Genomic DNA, 15,431 nt, shown 5'->3' with positions numbered 1-15,431 from the left:
CTTTTCTTTTTATTATGTTATGTTAGTCACCATACAGTACATCATTAGTTTTTGATGTAGTGTTCCATGACTCATGGTTTGCGTCTAACACCCAGTGCTCCATGCAGTCCATGCCCTTTTTAATACTCATCCCCAGAGTCACCCATCCCCTCACTCCCCTCCCTTCTAAAACTCTCAGTTTGTTTCCTGGAGTCCATAGTCTCTCATGGTTCATCTCCCACTCTGATTTCTCCCCTTCATTTTTCCCTACCTTCTCCTAATGTCCTCCATGATATTCCTTATGTTCCACAAATAAGTGAAACCGTATGATAGTTGTGTTTCTCTGCTTGACTTATTTCACTTAGCATAATCCCCTCCAGTTCCATCCATGTCGATGCAAATGGAAGGTACTCATCCTTTCTAATGGCTGAATAATATTCCATTGTGTATATGGACCACATCTTCTTTATCCATTTGTCTGCTGAAGGGCATCTTGTCTCTTTGTCTTTTGATTAAGAAATGTATCAGCAATATTCAAGAAGATTGAAAATAAAGGTACATATTGCTTTATTATTATTTAATTAAAATTGGATTTGGTCCAATGTTCATAATGTAGGATTATTTACATTAATTGTAATGAAGGTATAAGATGAAATAAGAAGCAGCCATTAAAATTGTGTTTTAAAGATTATTTAGTGATATGAGGAAATGATTAGGACAGAATGTGAAAAGAGCAAGTTAAAAATATTCTCATTCTTGTGTGTTTTTTTCCCTGGGTGTTTATCATATCATAAAAATAATTTATAAGTTAATTCTGTTTTGTGCATCTGAGATCCAAAGGGGTTGGGAAGCAACATGTGCGCTCTTGTCCTAACCCCTTTTAAAAAAGTGTATTATATATTTCATAGAGAAAGATTGTTGGGGAATTCATTTAAACAGTAGTAGTTGTTACCTCTATGTGGTGGGATCAATGATGATTTTTATCTTTTTGGTACTATGATGTGTTTAAAAAATAATCTTGTAATAAAGTTGCATCATGTTTACAGAAGAAAAAAAAGTATTTTATTTTTTTTTAATTTTTTTTTAAAGATTTTATTTATTTATTTGACAGAGAGAGAGATCACAAGCAGGCAGAGAGGCAGGCAGAGAGACAGGAGGAAGCAGGCTCCCTGCTGAGCAGAGAGCCCGATGCGGGACTCGATCCCAGGACTCCGAGACCATGACCTGAGCCGAAGGCAGCGGCCTAACCCACTGAGCCACCCAGGTGCCCCCCAAAAAAAGTATTTTAAATAGAAAGTTGAGCACTTTGAAGTTGCCTAAGTGCTGAGTGGAAGGTCTCAAAATCTTCCAGTGAGATGAAGGGAACTGCAGAGACAGAGGTCCGTTTCTCCAGAGATGTGGGAGACTGGGTAGAGGCAGCCTTCCTGGGTATTCTGCAGGGAGAAAGCCTGGCTGTTGTGGAACAGGGCAAGAGAGATGATCAGCAGGGTGGGAAGTTTTCTGTTCAACATCAGTCCAGGCTCCAGGTTCCCTATCCCTCTTGTAAGGACCTGGGGAATAGGGCAGAGGCAGAATGAGGGAAGTTTGGGAGCCATGGGAATGCAATTCTTCTCAAGCAGCCTGGCCCAGGTGGAGGAACCAAATACCATGGAGTGGATTGAAGAGTGTCCACCCACCCAAAAACACATGTCCACCTAGAACATCTGAATGGAAATAGTTTTTGCAGATCTAATTAGTTAAACATCTTGATGATACAATCAAGGCTTGTGTCTTTATAAGAGAAAAGAAAGGGAGATTCAGTCATGGAGGTACACAGGGAAGAAGTCCATGTGAAGATGGAGCAGAGACTGGAATTATCTAGCCACAAAACAAGGAGAACCTGCAACTACCGGAAGCTAGAAGAAGCAAGGAAAGACTCTCCTCTAGAGCTTTCCAAGAAAGGACTGTTCTGCTGACACCTTGATTTTGAACTTCTGGACTCCAGAACTGTGAGAGAATACATTTCACAGGTTTAAAACCACCTGGATTGTATTCATTAGTTTTGGTCGTCTCAGGAAACAAATACACTCTGGTGAGATGATGAAGCCAGGTGAAATCCAGAAGAGGAAGGAAAACTCCTGATCTCCTTGGTGGTGAAGTCCCTCATGGCTACAGTTCTAAGACTCTTGCTCTGCGTCCGTGTCCAGTGTTTGTGGCACTTCATTTATATGACCTTCTCTAAGTCATGAGTCTTCCATTGAGTGGTGGTCACATAGAGAAGATTAAACTAGGCAGCAGGCACAGAGATTGCCCTCTATAGTGTTTTGGCAATGGGAGCAATGGTTTTCCTGTTGATTTTGGTAAAGAGTTTCTAATGTGGCCTTTAAGAGGAAGTAAACGGGAAATCTCTGAGAGATTTTTGCCTTTACCGAACTGGGCTGTGAAATGGGAATTTTGAGATCCAATAGCCTCCTCCAAAGCTCTCTGACAAAGGTTGGCAGGAGAAAAAGCCCAACCCTCCAGTGAATGTTAAAAGATACACTTCCATGCAATCTTTTAATAATTCAGAGATAAGAATGACTTATAGGAATTCCCATTTCTCTGTGATTACTCTTCACAAGGAAAATTCCCAAGCAAGACCTGCTCTATACTTTGGCTGGATTAACAATTCAAGAAATAAGAGATTTCAGAAAATTTGATGTCCATATTTAGGATTCATCAACTTAAAGAAATCTTAGTATGAACATCATTTATAGTATAACAGGGAACAATATGATCTCATAACTTTGCAGAGGTAGTCACTGATGCTGAATGGATCCTGCTTCTCGTAGTTTGTTTATGGCTGTGCTATAATTCTAAGCAGAACACAGAAAGCAGCTGTTGTTATTTAGTTACTAGGCATAAGCACAAAGGTTTAGGAGCTTTTCGGGCATTATTCATTGACAATAATCTGTAGCCTGTTATGAACAATGCTGCATGCTGTGCAAATATAGCAAGACTGCCTTCATAAATAATGCCAGAAATACTAGCTGTGCCAAGGCAGTTAGAAATATATCGAAGGCAAGTTAATGTGTGAGGCCCCCGGGTTTGCTTAATTGTATGGACCCACTTAGCCTAGGCAAGTGAAAAAGAGTGCCTTAGCTCAATGCAAATTTTGGAGTCTATCATACAGCCCTTCTCCCCCTCTGCCTTCCAGGCTTAAGATAGATCTTTCTAATAATGGTGCAATTTCCTTGACTCTCACTGAATTTTATCTTCTTACAATATACAGTGTTGTCCTTATTTTCTCTTTTTGTAAGAATAGAAATTTTGTGTTTTCCCTTCTTGTAATTATCCTCAACCAGCAATAGAAATAGATTTTTAGCCTGTCCAGAGATGTCAACATCTGCTTATTTTTAGGCTGTTTAAATGTATAGGTGGTAGGAGTGTAAAACCTTTGCTCAATGTATGCAAAGTAGCATTACTCACCCCCTCAGGCCATAGCCCTAAGATGGGAGAATGAGATATAAGATTCTGGGGAATCCTTTCCAGAATGTGACCATGTTGCATATTTGAAAGATAAGAGGTTTCCATAAGATCACCGAAGACAAGGGTGATTTGTTGCAGAATCATTCAAAATGACAATGTGGTAGGCAGAATAATTGGCCTGTCACAAGATGTCCATGTCCTAATCCCTGGAACCTTATGAATATGTTATATTACATGGCAAAAGAATGTTGTAGATGAGACTAAATTAAGGAATTTTAGATGAGATTATTCTGAATTATCCAAATAGACCCATAAAATCACAGGGGAGGCAGGAGATTCAGTATCAGAATGATACAGCATGATAGAGATTCAACTGGCCACTGCTGGTGTTGAAGATGGGAGGGGGCTATGAGCCAGGGAATGCAGGCAGCCTCTACAAGCTGGGAAAGGCAAAGTAATAGATTCTTCCCTAGAATTCCCAAATGAATATAGCCCTTTCAATACCTTGATGTTAGCCCCATGAGACTCATGTTAGATTTCCAGAACAGATCTCCAGAACTACAAAATAATAGCTGTTGTTGTTTTAAGTCATCAAGCTTGTGGTAATCTATTTACAGCAGTGATAGGAAACTAATACAGAACAAATAATAAATAATTCATACTGTCACCTTTATAAGAAGGTGACCAAGTTCACTCACTGAGTTACATTGAGAAAATATTTACTGAATGCCCACTAGGTACCAAGCATTGTGCTTTGGCATTGGTGGCATATGACCATTCATTTATTCTCAAAATATTTAGTGCCTATTAGGCACTGTTCCAGAGGGTACACAGAGGAGTAAGATGGATAAGATCCCTGCTTACACATAGGTTATGCATTTGTATAGGAGAAAGCAGATAAGGACAAGTAAATGAATAAAACCATTGCAAGTTGTTACAGAGAAAATTAAACTTGGCTAGGTGATAGAGATTAATTTGGGAAAATCTCCTTTGGGTCATCTGGACAGGGAGACCCTCTCTGAGAAGGAGGAGCTGAGACCCAAAAGACAAGAAATTGAAGGCCTTGATAAGTTTAGATGTGGACAGAGAGTGTTAAAGAAAAGAAGGTAAAAGCCTCAGGACAGACTTGAGTTTTGCCAAGTGTGGGTGACTGAACTGGGCATGTGAACAGAGAGCGGTGTGAATGAAGAGACGGTTGTGGAAAGACAGATCACTTGGAGCTTTCCGGGCCATGATAAAGAAGGTGGATTTTATTCTAAAAGAAATGGAAACCCAATGGAGGTATTTCAGCATTGAGTGTCATGAGCTGATGAATGTTAGTTTATTAGATGACCTTGACATAATTAAAGGCTTTTGTAGTAGTATTCAAATGCTGACCTTAAAGGGAATTAAGAAATCAAATAGCTCAATTCTTTCTTCTTAAAGAAAACCGATGCCTACCTGGGGTCAACACTTGTCTGGGACACAAATCTGTCTCTTGTCATTAGTTCATATGCTTTTTACCATACCACCCACCACCAATATACAAATTTACTAGTTTTTATTCAGTACTGATTTTCCCCTTTTTTCCTCTTTTTAAGTGAAATCACTCAGGAACCAAGATTTATTGTACACATAATGAAAGAATTGTCACAACTCATGGAACTGGACTTCGAAATTGGTAGAAAAACTCCACGAGAAATAGACCCTGTACTGTGTTCTTCTTTGTGACCTTCTATTCATGAATGGTTCATTCTAGGTCATTCATATTGTTTTATTAAATAAGTTATTTCTAGTAACAGCCTGCCTAACCTTTGATTTTTTCTTTTTACTTGCCAAAGAGAAAAGGATTAGCACTGAAAACTGGATGCTTGGCAGTTGCTAGGCACCAAGCAGACACTCAGGAAGTGGCCATGAAACACAAGGCGATTTAAAAATAAACAACCATTTTAATCTTTAACCACAATTCCAGAGAAGCAGATTAAGTTATCTGATTACTGGTATTCTCCAGACATTTAATAAAAGAAATGGGATAATATTTTTGAACTTGCTGTGTTCTGTTGTGTCTACTTAATATAGTTGTTAATATGTTTGTCAGGTTCACTAAATTTATAATGCTCAGGTTTAGTGGCTGGAATCATGGACAGTTGTTTGCAAAGCAAAGTAAAATTGATGCCATTTAAATGTCAGTGAAGTTAGCTGGAGGGTTTCCTTAAAGAGACCCTTGTAATCTGAGTAGAAATGGAGTAAATAACTTATTCATTCCATTATCTCTGGTGTTCTTTTTTACCTTCAGGGAGAGCTTCATGCTCAGAACTTCACCCTTCTGACCCTCTGAACTAGTTAACTCAGACCCTGAGATATCAGCAGCTATATTCCCTTTCTTTCAAATCATTCCCTTTGCATTCATGACTTCCCTGAGAGAATGGCACAACCTATCTCCTAAGCTCTGTGGAGCCCTAGTAATCTCTGTCATAAAATAATGTCAGTTTTGTGTGTTGAATTCTGAACCTACAGTCATAAACTGCAACAATGAATGAGATAGACCTAACTCTATCAGGAAGAGCAATGACCTGATAATGTGTTACTTTGTAGAATTAGCAACATAGATTGATGATACAAGGCAGCATTATTCAGTGATTGAAAGCACAGCCTCCAAAACCAGGCTGCATAGATTTGAATCATGCTTGCCATTTATAAGTTATAAACCTTACACAAGTGACTTCTTCCTGTTTTTTCATCTTTAAGAAGGGAAAATGATGGTGACTACTTCCTTGTTACTAAGATTATTAAAAAGGCTGATGTTTGTAAAGCTTCTAGAAAAATTCCTAACATAGTAGATATTATGTAAATTATTTGATAAAAAAAGTAAAATGCAGAGCTTTCATCAAAATGATCTTTCATCAGATCTTAGTATTTTGTCCACTTTCTTCTCCCATTTTTTTATGCTAGATTTAGAAAAAGGAGCTATTTGTTTTCAAAAGGCAGACTTTATGAATAAAGAAGTAAATATATCATTCCTATTTATAGCAAGTCAATCTTTGCTTTGCACAGTTCCCATATGCATGAATTTCAGCTACCATGGTTTATTAATACCAGTCCTCTAGCAACGTGGTTCAAATTTCTATCACTATAGCGTATGAACCGAATAAGTGCATATGGTACAAATTTCCTGCTAGCTCTTCAGTCTACTATCATTATGTCAATAACAGATGTGCATTATGAACAGGGACAAATCATGTCACTTTTAGAATTTGTCTGTGATTGGTCACTGCACATCTGCTATTCAGTTCACATACAGACAGCAAAGCGTGTAGTTGTGTTGTTTCCTTGTCTCTGAGTGATAGACCTAAAGTGACATTTTACACAAATGGATAATTAACAGAGCGAATTTTCCAACAATGATGAGAGTACAGTGAAAAGATAAGTGATAGCAAATTGAATTAACATAAATGGAACTATAGAAGAAATGGCTAACTATGGGAATGTTGGCATTAGCCCATTTGATAGACTGTAGACACGCAGTTGGAGAAACTTAGTGAAAATACAGGGAAGGTGAACTTACCAAAACAAATGAGGAAAGTGATTGTGACAAAAAGATAAAGCTGTCCTAGAGAAGGTAACTTCTTCACAGTAAAAGAACTCTCAGGTATTGTTTCACAATATTGAAAGCACAAAGGCTAAAATGTTTGAAGCTGATCAAAATGTAGAAAACTCAATGACAATTCCCCAAAGCAGGAAAGATACTCCTTTGTATCTCAAGTTATACAATGACAAGGAGAACCCAAGTGCTGTTCAAACTGTTCCTGATGAAAGTACAGATAAATAATTTTAATTCTCAATGGCTGAAATATTTTAAATTAACATAACTAAGTAAATATCATTTTTACACTTTTTTTTACATTTTCCTTTATTTATACACTAAAAGAGTTTTAAAGTTTTGACAAATATCTTTAAAGGTCATGGAACAATTGTAATTTTTCTCATCAGTTAAGATTACTCTGTATGGTCTCATCTTACATGGCCATTTCTGTGGCCCTACATTACCGGGCAAAATGAGGACTACCTGTACTATTTGGGGGGCAATACTAATCAAATAAAAAGGGTAAGAAAGATCATCTGAGAAAAATTATTATACTGTTTGGGCAAGAGCCTTGAAAACAAATAAACTTTTTTTCAAACACAGTAAATTATACTATCTTTGGGATATTTTTTGATCCAACTTTAATCACCATTAAATAGTGTCACAAAACTTCATCTGTTTGGATTATTCAGAACCAAGGATTCTCTAAATAGATCAAAACACCTGAAGTCTGCATTCTCATTTCCTGGACCTATATTTTTCACAGGGAAGGAGTCTTTTTCCTTCAACAGTTCAAGAGAGCGTGTCATTGGACATAAATTATATGCTCAATATAGAACTTGAATTGTGTAAGATCCCACACTAAAGGGCACTGAATGTCAATGTTCATCTGAAATAACACAGAAAGCATTATAGTCATTTTATCCAACTTGAGAAAGAACACAAAATTTAAAGTTCTCTAAGTAAGCATCAATTTTATTTTGATATTTATAGACTCCTGAGGTTCTTAAATTGAAAATAAGCCTAAATAGTTTGGTCATCTGTTTCCTATCCATTTAAATGTAACATGTTGTATTTAAGAGTTTCTGCACTTTTTTTTTGTTTTTAAAGATTTTATTTATTTATTTGACAGAGAGATCACAAGCAGGCAGAGAGGCAGGCAGAGAGAGAGGAGGAAGCAGGCTCCCCGCTGAGCAGAGAACCCGATGCAGGTCTTGATCTTAGGACTCTGAGATCATGACCTGAGCCCAAGGCAGCGGCTTAACCCACTGAGCCACCCAGGCGCCCCAAGGATCTTGTAATATTAACCCTGACCTTTTCCGATTGAGGCCCAATCAAAGAAAGATTTCCTCTACATTTTTTGGAATGGAGCCTCCACTTCTGTATCCTCTCCTGAGAGAAAGAGATAGTATTAGAGTCATAAGAATATCTTCATGATTATTACTCTTCAAGTGGTAAGTGATCAGTAAAATTTAGAGGAATCAGAGGATTCTGATGGAGTCTGGGCTCTGGTTATTGACACTTGTTGTCTCATACCCTCTTTTCCTGATACCTTCCCCTGGGGAGAGTCTCAAGATTAGTTCCAATCACACTTTGGCCTCATGTCACTTGAATTCTCAAAAGTCAGTTAAAAATGATCAGAATATTCTACATTCTAAAACATAAAAAACACATGGGAAATGTCTATAATTGCAAATAGCTCTCAATCATAACATGTCCATTTCCAATCAGAGGAAGGGAAATGCAATAAAATATATTCTAGCATAAATTTAATAGGCAAAACCAAAAATGTCTACATCATGTCTTGTTAGTAGTAGTGTGGAAAACCAGTCTTCCACAATTATTTGCTTCTGAGAGTGTAAACTAGTGTATACTTGTATATAAGAGGATAAACCTGTATAAGCATCAATTTAGCAGTGTCCATCAGAAGTGAAAATGGGGGATATTTTTTAGTCATTAACTTCATTTCTTGGACTTATCTAACATCTTGAATATTTTTGAAATGATGTGTGTATAAGAACATTCACTAAAGAATCATTTATAATGCTAAACAATTGAGGGTACCATGTAACAAGATATTAAAAATTACATTTCTATTAAGGTGCCAATAAAATGAGCTTCAAATAATAAGATAGTTCTAAAATGGATTTCCTTTTGCAAGACTTACAAAGATAAAATGTTATAGAAATGGTTTGGGACCTATTAATCCAGGTGAAGGATTTACAAGAAAGGATCAGAGACTGGAGAGAAAATCTACAAGGGCATTATTTCTAAGAGAGAGAAGAAGAGATACGATAGCATTCCAAAGTGGGTGCCACAGAGAGGACTACTCAGAAATGTGTTCCTTGAAGTTGAATGTTACAGAGAACTTGGTGCCTGGTCATGCTTAAGAAAGCTCAAGTGCCTTGTGGTCATACATTGAAATGGCTGTGTTGGAGTCAGACAGAACTCTGTTTGTTAGAGCAAGGCATAGGTATTTCTTATAGACAGATGTAGCCTGCAGGGTAGTGGATATAGTAGGCAAAATAATGGTCTTTTAAAGATGTCTGTGTCATAATCCATGGTACCTGCAGGGTAGTGGATATAGTAGGCAAAATAATGGTCTTTTAAAGATGTCTGTGTCATAATCCATGGTACCTGTGAATATATTAAGTTACATGGAAGGGAATTAAAGTTGCAGGTAGAATTGATGCTGGTGATCATCTGACCTTGAGGCAGGGAGATTATCTTGGATTATCCTGAACCCAATGTAGTAGAGAGTTTAGATTCAAGAGTGTGCTGAAATATAATGAGCCTCTGTCAAAAGGGAGGGAGAATTTGGAGTATGCCTGGGTGTGTGCTACTTACCTGACCCCATCTACCAGGATTTGTGTGAGAATCCCAGGAAGAAGAGGAAGTAATAGCGCACACACCCACACAGCTTGTTGTGAGAGAAAGGCATTCCTTCGCTTTAGCAAGGTGACTTGTTTGTGTCAAGCGGAAAAGACAAGGAAGCAGCAGTGATTTCAGAGTAGTCAGGAGCAGGAGCAGGAGAAACCATTGGGAACTATGCAGTGCACAAACAGTCCATGGCAGGGTAGCAGAAAGCATTAGGGTGGCAAGATGCAACTGTGACACCACAGACAGGAGGGACAGAGGAGAAAGAAGGACATGATAACAGGAATGGCTTTGACAAAGGAGTACCATTGGTCACTCCAAATCAAGGGATTCATCTACCAAGACACTCAGAAGCACATGGACAAAACCCATTTGACCTTCCTTCGTGAGTCTGGGGAAACCGGCTCATGGAAGAGAGGATATGGCCTTCGGAAACTGCTGGAGAAGGTGGAGTTTTTAAAAAATAATGTTTTTTGAACAATTTTGAGCATTCTTCAACTCTCATTTAGTGTGATTTGGGCAAATATAAGTAAAATTAAAACCAATTCAGACTTTAGAAAATGAACTCCTGTTTTACTTTTATCTTCTCAAGAAAAATTTCACATTAGAAAGAGTAGAGTCACTGCAGTTATGAAAAACACCAAATAACAATAGAGGTGAAGAGATGATTACATCATATTTCTTTCATTATAAAAAGTTGCTGATATGTTTGTGGAGCCATTATAAATTATCTTTGAAAACTTATGGAAAGTAAGGAAGTTCCTCAGAATTTTTTCTTTATCTCAGTTTTCTTTTTAAGTTTTCTAAAAGGAAGAAGGTTTATTCTGGGGTCATATCTGTGATTTCAATGTTTAATGTTCTTTCAAAAAGGATTAAGATTATAAGGATGCTCTGGGATCACAAAGAGCTAACATGGTTTCACCAAGATTATGTAATGTGATTTGATACTCTTGCGAAGAGTATATTTGTCAAAGGTCTATAAACTTCTTCATGAAAAAGATGGTGAAATATGACTTTAATCATAGTAATATAGCAGCTGCCCACAGACTAGGTATTTGGCCCTGTGCTTTTCAACTTTTTTATCTATAAATTGAATGAAGACAAAGACAGCCTATTTATCCAATTTTAAATGATGCAAACATAGGGTGAAATGATAAGTTAAAAATTAATGAGATGCAATGCAACAGAATTGAATATAAATTACCATATCTATATTTAGAACAATAAATGCAAAGAACAGATTTGGGGAACTTTAATATAAGGAAAATCAATGTAAAGTGTTAGTTAGCTAGGGCAAATTGAGTGAATGTGGATAATGAAAAGGTTTATGAAATTTTGTTTTCCATGAGTGAAAATTAAGTGTGCAGAATGAGAAGAGCTCACTGTTTTCTGAAGAATACAAATCCTAACAAAATGTTGAATTCCATTTTAACAGATTTTACCAAGACATGGACACATTAGAGCATAGTTATTGAAGAATGTCCAGAATCAGAGAAATTAACCTGGAAAATAGAAAACTCTGGTAACCTACAATAGCTGCACTTAAATACTTAAGAGATGGTCATGAGGAAGAAGTATTAGATTTATTCTCTAGATGTCCTATTGGGAAAAATGGCAACATGGTTGTGAGTTGATTGCTAGGAACTGAGGTGGTGAGAGATAAGGCTGGAGAGTACAAAGGGTCCAAGGCACAAAGAAGTTGCCATACTAAGAGAGTGAATAAGGAGAAAATACAGAAGGGCTGTATGCAGTGGAAAAACAGGAGCAAGTTTTGTATTTTTGGAAGGTCTTTGGTTGACTGCGAAAGCAGAGGCTGGCATCAAAAGATGTTGGGAGGAGGGTGCTCCCTATGAATGGGGTCCAGATAGAATAACCTCAAGACATTTAGATTTTAACTACGAATGTACAACTTTGGGGAAAATCAAAGCACTGCTTAATTGCTTTTCCAGAATTATCCTGTGGTCACAATCGCTCTTAAAATTAACAGAAAGGCAAGGTTTATATTTCCTTGAGAAAATTTAAAAATTCTAGTCTAGAAATAGCTCACACAGAAATACAGTGAATGAGAAAAAGGAACACTGTAATAAATTATAAACTGGAATTTAATTAGCAGGGAAAACTAAGCATAAAGCAATTCAAAATAGGCTTGCTTGAGACAGGCTTTGGTTTCTGAAGCTTTAGAAAATAAGCTTACTCATACACAGAAAAAAAATGTGGCATTGAAATATTGTTACCATCATCATCATCATCATCGACTAGAACCTAAATCCATAAACCTCCATGAGAACTATCAACATGGCCTATTTTTTTTCCCTCTTGAGTAGTTTACAATAAAAACTGAAGAGATGGCAGGTTTAGAATAGCCAAGGCTGTTTTTCTTTATTGGATCTGTTTGTTACTTGCTGTAAGGAAAACTGAATTGTAGAGACTAAAATACTAAATTTTGTTAAATAGGGGCTACACTTCATTTCTCAACTAAAATCACATTGCTGTTGGCTTGTACTAACTTCATTTTCTTTATTAGCTTTATTAGTAATATTAATTAGCTAAATTAGTAATAGTGAATGCCTACATGTGTGTGATTTTTCATAAGCCTTTCATTTTTACAAGCCAGCAAGGGCCTGGGTCAGCCAATATTTGTATACCCTACAGAGATAGAATGGCATAGTAGAATGAGGACTAGATTAACAGGTCCAACTAAATGGAGTCATGGTTAAGCATGCATACCCTGGAATCAAAGTGTGGTTAAATCTTGATTCCACTCTTTACAAAGGTATGTGACTTTGCATGAATTATTCAGTCTTTCTTTATGATACTATTTTTCTATCAAATGAGCTTATTGAGTATATCATAGGATTGCTAAAAGGTTAAAACAGTTGAAATAACTAAAGACTTAGATGGGCCTGGTGTATGGTAGATAGTCAAATGATGTTAGCTATTATTCTTAGTGCTGGCTGTGGCTGAAGTAGTTTTTATGAAGATCAAGATCATTAACTTCTTGGGATTCAGTTTCCTCATCTCTAAAATGAAGGCATTAGACTAGATGCTAGCAAATGATCCTTCCAGATCTCTTTAGTTAATAGAATCATAATTTCTTTTTAATATCTTCATTTATCAGTTACATATTGAGTATCTATTATGTATAAGGAATTATGCCTTGGAATAATGCGTTATATGGACATTTTATTGACCTTCAAGAATTTACAAAATATAAAGGAGATGAGACATAAAGATGTAATCCCAATTAGGCTCTATGGGGCAACTTTTGTGTGCTTCATACTATGTATAAAGTTCAAAGACAGCAAGAATGGGAAATTAGACAGAGGAGCATTTAGGTAGAGGCTATATGGAGAGCCAACATGAAGGTAAGAAAGCACAAAGTATTTAGGAATGGGGCATACACCAATTTAATGGTGAAGATTTCCTATAATAAGAGTAAATGACCAGGTTGGAGAGGAAAGTTGTGCCACATTGTAGAGCATATTGAATGCCTGTTTGGGAACCATGGATCATTCTGTAAGCAAAGAAAAAAAAAAAGCTATTAAAGACTTCAGAGCAGAATCAAGGTCCTGGTAAGGGGAGAGAAAAATTAATGCTGGATAAGGAAGAGAGAGAAAGAGCATCGTACAAGGTAGTAAAAACTCTCTTGACCTGGTGACTGCTATCCTTCTCATTAACTTCCTTTACATTTAGCACTTCCTTGGATCTCTAGTCAATCCTAGTTCTTATGAACACCTTTTCTTCTCTCCTCTGATATTCCAGCAGGGTAAGTCTCCTTTCCAAAGATCTGAAATTTCCATCACTCTCTTTCCCTTTATGACACTAATGAGAAGTGGGAAAACTGGCTGCATGCATCTTTGCTTTTGCAACTGTTCCTACCTCTGATGATGTGTACATTAAGGAACATTTACCTCTATGAGACTTATGCTTTATTCAGCCACCTACAATTGTGTTTAGGTGCTAATACAAGTAAATTCAGACTTTTTCCTACCTGGGGCTTTTTCTTTGAAGCCTTCTCTGCTCTTCTGCTCTGGAGAACTCAGCTGGGCAAAGTAGAGATGGCATGATCTTTCCCTTTTCCTCAAACTCTTATACATAGCCAAATTCTACACGGTCTTCTCTCCAGTGTCCTCCCTTGTCCTATAACCCCTATCAGATATCCAGAGATGAAGACACACAGCAACAAAAGAAACATCTTGCTTCAAATCTTACCAAAACTAAGAACATGCAGGAGGAGGAAGAGAGATTTGGTAATCCCCTGATTCTTTCCTCCCAAAGATTCCACTTGGCCAACCCTGAACATGGGTTTGCTGAGCATGCTGCAGAGGTTCATTTAGGTCCTTGATAGACCTTCCATATCTGTATTTCCTGAAGAGATTAGAGTGAAAATTCAGGGTGAATGGAGCATGAACTTCAGAATTGACAAACCTGTCTGAATTCAGATTTTAGATTATTATTTACTGGTAGCAAATACTTCTCTACACTTCTGTTTTCTCATCTGTAAATGGGCATATACCACCTGATGGGGTTGTTTTGAAAACTCAATGAAAGGATATAAACAACAACCAAAAAATACTATGTAATAGAAGCTCATTAAATTCTACCCTCCCCACTGCTTCCTATAGTGATGGCCTCTTCCCCTAGTTCTCACACAGTTGGTGCTCTGTGGTTGGCTTATTACCAATTCAAACCTGTGGCAGAAAAGAAACTATTATCAGTTATTTTGATAATTTCCTGAAATATACTATCTTTAATAGTAAAATAAAATGTTTTATTCTTTATTTAAAATGCTTTAAGCATTTTATGCTTTTGAAATACTTTTAAATGCTTTAGAAATCAAAACATTGTCATAACTGCTTACATAACCCCTTTTCTGCCTGATCTATCCATTCTTTAGAAGCTGTCTCCCCAGACATGTCTTTTTTCTTGACCTTTCTTCCTACCTCTGGTAAAATCAGCATTCCTCTGAAACCTCTTTGAACCAAGCACATACCTCTATTTCAACATATGCCTCAAGATAGTAAAATTGTGTGTGATGTATCTGCCTTCCTTCCTGGACTGAGAACTCCTTATGGGATATCCTTTGACATTGGTCCTTCCTCTTGGGCCCATTATGCCCTTTTCTAACACAGACTAAGCATTCAGTGTCTCCATAGCATTCCCATGGCTTTTAAGTGCTCCTCTACAACAACCCCTGTATTGTCATAATCTTCTAGAAGTTTCTTCATGTTTTTGATCATTCTACATTCATCCACCTTAAAATGTTTCTGTCCTGTGACCCAATCCTAATAGCTAAGCTATGTAAATAGCAAGCAGCTCATACAATGAAACAATCCATGCCAAAGTGTTATCAGGCAGGTATTTGAAATTCACCTTATATGTATTACGTGGTATATAATAATATTTGCCTTAAAATGTAACCACTGAAGTCTCCATCAGACATTGTACTTGGCTAATAAGACTCTTTCCCTCTTAAATGTCATCATATATTATGGTGCTAGCTCTGGAACCAAATTGCTTCATATTATATATATATATATATATATATATATATATATATGTATGT

At 36.9% G+C, this 15,431-nt stretch overlaps 1 long non-coding RNA gene across 2 annotated transcripts in view; it reads left to right on the top strand.

The window, feature by feature from the left end:
- Positions 1–15,431, top strand: part of LOC125102677 (uncharacterized) — a 263,935-nt gene that overhangs the window by 197,812 nt on the left and 50,692 nt on the right. Inside the window, exon 3 of one of the 2 annotated variants that reach the window (XR_007128167.1) lies at positions 11,301–12,127. The exons of the other annotated variant lie outside the window; for it this stretch is intronic. This is a non-coding gene — a long non-coding RNA (uncharacterized LOC125102677). Of the gene's footprint in view, positions 1–11,300; positions 12,128–15,431 lie in introns of those variants that run through there. 2 annotated transcript variants of the gene reach the window in all.

The sequence above is a fragment of the Lutra lutra genome, chromosome 6 (genome assembly GCF_902655055.1).
Source record: "Lutra lutra chromosome 6, mLutLut1.2, whole genome shotgun sequence".
In the NCBI taxonomy this organism is placed as follows: domain Eukaryota; kingdom Metazoa; phylum Chordata; class Mammalia; order Carnivora; family Mustelidae; genus Lutra; species Lutra lutra.
This window is presented reverse-complemented; position numbering and strand designations above follow the sequence as displayed.